This window comes from Meles meles, chromosome 3, assembly GCF_922984935.1.
Source record: "Meles meles chromosome 3, mMelMel3.1 paternal haplotype, whole genome shotgun sequence".
NCBI lineage: Eukaryota > Metazoa > Chordata > Mammalia > Carnivora > Mustelidae > Meles > Meles meles.
This window is the reverse complement of record NC_060068.1, coordinates 69,640,889-69,646,188: the sequence shown is the minus strand read 5'-3', so window position 1 is coordinate 69,646,188 and position 5,300 is coordinate 69,640,889. Positions and strand designations below refer to the sequence as shown.

At 38.0% G+C, this 5,300-nt stretch overlaps 1 pseudogene; it reads left to right on the top strand.

Annotated features, from left to right (window-relative positions):
- Positions 1–5,013: 5,013 nt before the first annotated feature.
- LOC123939464 lies at positions 5,014–5,099 on the top strand (annotated as a pseudogene).
- Positions 5,100–5,300: the final 201 nt, after the last annotated feature.

Here is a 5,300-nt window from a genome sequence, read left to right as displayed (position 1 = left end):
CATACTGAATCTGCCATGTAAATCAACCTACTGGAAATCAAAGTGTGGAAATGTTCAATATCACTGATATGGACTATTAGAAGTAACACAGCAATTGCTTAGGGCTGTTGAGGCGTCTAATAAACTTGATCCAACAAAAATTGTAGATAATCCATGTTAAAAACCACAGACTTCTCCCTAGAGTTTTGTAAGACCAAAGCCATGTTTCCTATAAGGATTTATTAATGGTGCATTTGATAATGCATATGATTAGAAGAACAAAAATATGTAAGCATAAAACAAAATAGAAAAGCAAAGCAAAACACCCTCTGGAAATAAAGTCAAATTTGAGGTTGTCACTATAAATAGTCAAGACAAATTTCTCCTTGATTCTATTTCATACTTAAAAAATAAGGCATCACACAACATTCATGCACCCCCCACACCCCAAATTTCCAAAATAATATTTTGGATATTTTTGGTTCACTGAAGTCTAAAACCGTTTTACTCTCTTCCCTTTTAGTATTAGCAACTATCTGCAATTTCAGAGACACTTCATCCTTATGTTTCTGATTCATTTGCAATTAAAATGATTCAAAAAGTAACTTTTGATGTTTTTAGAATTTTTCCCCACGAAGAAAGGGAGGTCATGCTTTGCTAAGAAGGTATGAACTTGAATATTCAAAGGTTTAACTTAGGTTTAAAATTTCAGCCACAAAAACATTCACTGAAATCTCAACCAGAGTAATAAGTTCTCAAATTTTCTGTTTCTTACCTTCTAAATTTTCCAGGGTCTTGACAGGTATCTTAAGCAATAAACTCAAGCCTCTCTAAAGGTGATAAATAACTGAATTTTGTGAAGACTGGGAAGCTATGTTCTAGATACATCTATCTTTAATCTTGGGTCTATGAGAAGGGATGGGATTACACTTGAGGAACAGACCTGGGCACAAAAGTATAGCCTCTTGAAACCCACTGGTACCACCTGTACATCTCCTGAATTCTGACAGATGTTAAGATCTAGGTTCAGATGCATTCCCAAGCCACATGGACTTACAGTGGTACATTCTGGAAAGCAGACTCTGCCCTCAACATTTAAGATCCTACAGAAAAGTATCCAAAGCTAGATTCAGGTATAATTTGTACTAACCTTAAGCTTGGTGCCAGTGACGCTAACCCTAGATTTATCTTACACTGTGTGGGGAAAAGTGAAGATTAAGTTGATCTTCAGAGAGCTTTTGACTCTATTTTTCATGAGAAAAACCAGTAGGGTTTTTCTCCTGAGAAAGGGTTGCTGGACTTCTACCTCTAAGGTGAACCCAAGTTCAGAGCTGAACTACAGCAGGAGAGCTCTCAGGCATCTACACCTTGTTCTTGTGCATGGCTCACATTTTCCTGATTTTTCCAGGGTAGCAGAAGGCACATAAATGGACTGTTGCCCTGGCAATTGCAAAGTGGGCTGCCACAGTACTTCCCTGGCATGTGTGGGGAGGTGGACAAACACTACTTGACTGCCGTCATTATTAAACGCAGAAGGAGAAAATAGTAACAGGTAAGTGCTTCACAAAATGCCCTACTGTTTATACCCACTTCTGCCTTCCTAGTTGTTTTTAAGGGCCAGGGTTGGGACAAAGTCTATCTTTATTTTATACATAGCAGCAACCATCACTGACCAACCAGAGAGGGCAAGAAGTGTGGTCGAAAGGACACTGGATTGAAAGTTGCAAGATTTGGTGTTAGCCACAAACCAGTTTTATAGCTTTTAGCAAGTCACATAAGTTGAGCCATTCCCAGTATTCCCATCTGGGGAAAAAAAAAAAAAAGCCCTGGTGATTCTTTGATTTCCTCATTTCTGTACAAAACCATGGTTCTGTGTTTCTAAGTGGTGGCATAGGGATTAGTAGGAGCTACAGAATGTCCTTTATTAGTACATAAGCTAATTTCATAGAAAGGTTAGACTGTGTTTGTGTCATGCTGAAATTAAAATTCCATCCAATTTCCAGGTGTTTTAGTTCCATGAAAGGATGGAATTGGTGCTTCGGGGTATACAAATAGATGAGCTGTTTAGGTCAGCCTGGAAAAATATCTTAGTTGCATGTGACATGCAGGGGCCATAAGTGATGGGGAAACAGAGTCCAGTCGGTTCATCTCATGTCATACTTGAAAGATCATTTATGCATTTGTGCATTTATGCTTAAAAGAGCTGACTCAGGAGTGCTGTGACAGCTTTTAACTTAGAATTCTCTTATTTTTCTGGATTTCTGTCTCCTTCTTAATGGTATTTTAATGCAGTTTTTGTGTTCAATTATAATAGTGTTGCTAAATACAGTAGGTCTGATTCCACAGAAGAAGAATAGTTTTTTCAAAATCAGCATTTTCCTGCTGATTTGCCAGCTGTTTCAATAAATACTCATCTCCCAACTTCAAACGAGTATATTGCACTCTTACTAAATATAAATGCCATCCACAGCTACTGTATTCTGGCTTTTGAGTTCTCCTTAGAATCAAACACAAATCTGCTCTTTGAGGGACCCCTTTCTCAACCATGTGCAGGTGATTCTGCTGACTCAGGTGTCCTAACAACTAGTCAATGCCTGTTTCTCCAATCATTTCTTCCCCATGTAGAGGGCTAAATAAGAGCAAGTGAATTAGCACCGCCTCTCCCAGTTTCGCCATCTCTCCTATTTCTATCTTTAAACTACAAGAAATGATTAGTCAGGGCAACTTGAATCTATAATAATAATCATACCATGTTTATTTCATACCGCCCCCCCCCCCCCCACAAAAAAGACTTCTGACCTACCCAGCAGGAATCAGATGTGTATTAGTCTCCAAGCATAAATTCTTACTTTTGGACACAGTAGAGTAATACGATATTCATTCAATGTAAAGAAAGGGTATTGTTAAAAATAAAAGAAAATGGTGGTATCTGGCCTCCTCAATATAAATTTTGCGCTTTTCTACACGAATATTGTAACAACCCTGGCTAAGGATCAGCAGGAACATCAGAGTATATTTTCGGCCACGCATTGTTTTTCTAACAGTCCTCACTGAATTGTATGTGTGCATTTTTCTTATTTTTAATCAGCATTACAAGAAATCCAAGCAATTTAAGCCTTTCAATATCTCCTAACAATAGTAAAAAGGCAGCTATAGTAATTGCAGTAAGCATATTTGTTGGTGTTTGTATTTAGAAAAATACTAGTTGGTCTTTTATCTGACAGAAACTAAAGCTGGGGAATTGTTACAGAAACAAATGCAATTCAAAAGCAAAGTTGCTTCACTTAAAAAAAAAAAATGTTATGCAAGTCTTTGCTTTTGAGTAAACAGTGCTATCCAATAGACCAGGGAAGTTAATGAGGGGACGCTTGCTAGGTTCTCAGGTAGCAGCCCCTGCTGGTTAATCCTTGGACTGATAACAAGCCTCTATGGTAACTATGTCCCTGCCCTGCAACTACAAGGGAGACTATTTTCCAATCAAACTATATTTTCCCCACACCTTCAGAAGATGAGAAAAAATGTGAGGCCCTAAGGTACTGAGCCCAGCGTACTACATTCTTAGACACGTGGGTGGTCAAGAGCAAATGGCCAGAAAACTCTCTTATTTGGTAACATGTTGTTTTCACAAAATGACATTAGTGGCCCACCCTGAATTCTTGATACACAGACTATCTATACATAAGTGCCAGCTTGAGGGGGCAAGAAGGCTAAAGGCAAACAACTAGGTATTTACTAGATTTGGCCACTTTGGGCTGTTGGTTTTGTCAAAATAACTGGCCATTTAAATGAATTCAATCATTTTTAAAATCAGTTTGTGGATGCAGACACAGCCACAGTCTAACATAGTTGACATTCTTTTCCTTGCAGCTGGAATTAGAAAGTAGACACTTTTTTAGACTCTCATCCATTCATAGCCCATTTTCTTTGCATACTTTATGGTTTGAGATTTCTGAAATAAATCTTATATGCAATGTTTGATTTAAAAATGTTTTAAGTCAGTGTAATGGGAATTGTTTGCAGCATTTTCTGTGACTTTTATTACATGATCGTCATACTTACATCGAATCATACACATTTGGAGACATTTTGAAGTTTGATATGAAATTTACAGATAAAACTTCTCATTTAGTATAATTTTCGCAGTTTATTCAGAAATTTTGGTAAAATTTGCAATCTGAAGAAGAGATGTCTTTCTGATTTTACAAAACAATAAGTGATTAGAAATTTGTAAATGACTCTACTTTTTCAACCATTTAGAATGCAAGTGTATTTATTTATTCCACCCACAGTACCGTAAGTTCACTGAGGGCAGGGACTTTGCTTATGGTTTTCATAGCTGTGTTCTCAATGCCTAGAGCAGTGCTTATCTAATTACAGAAGGCCCCTACCAAATATATATTATATTAAGACATTTCACAAAATGCTATTAGGTGCACGACACATTCAATTGCCATGTGCATTCTGCCTTGTTTCCATAGTTTGGTGGTTATCACATTCACCTCACAAATGCCATGACAGATTCTGGGGTCACCATACAAAAGGTATGCTTTTCAAGGGAGCTAACAGTCCAGTAAAGAGAGATAAATAAAGAGATGATTACAATACAGGATAAATATCACTAGCTGTAAAGCAAAGAGGAGAGACCCCTACCCTAGAATAGGGGAATCAGAGAAAATTACCCCACATAAATGATGTTCCTTCTAAGATTTTTTTTTTTTTTTTTTTTTTTTTTTTAAAGATTTTATTTATTTATTTGACGGAGAGAGAGATCACAAGCAGGCAGAGAGGCAGGCAGAGAGGCAGGCAGAGAGAGAGGAGGAAGCAGGCTCCCTGTGGAGCAGAGAGCCCGATGCGGGGCTCGATCCCAGGACCCTGAGATCATGACCTGAGCCGAAGGCAGCGGCTTAATCCACTGAGCCACCCAGGCACCCCTCCTTCTAAGATTTTTAAGGATACCCAAGAATTGACCAAATCAAGAAGCAACAGACTGATGGCTAGAGAAGTAGGTAAGTTCAACCTTGAAAAGCCATGTGAAGCTTTGCGCAGTGGCAGTATTGTAGCCAATGAGGTTTATCCGAGGCGTGATTATTGCTAACTGAAAAGTCATGTGAACACAACTAAAAAAAAAAAAAAAAAAAAAAAGACCGTAATTTGAAGGGAACAAAATCACTCAAAGGTTGTTTTGGGAACATGGAATAGAAGAGATGAGGTTCAGAAAGACTGTTATCTACATTATGGAGAATGGGTTGGAAGAAAGGCTGAAAATAATTCACCTGAGGCATGGTGCAGATCTATAACAGAGCAATAGCTTGGGAGTTGAA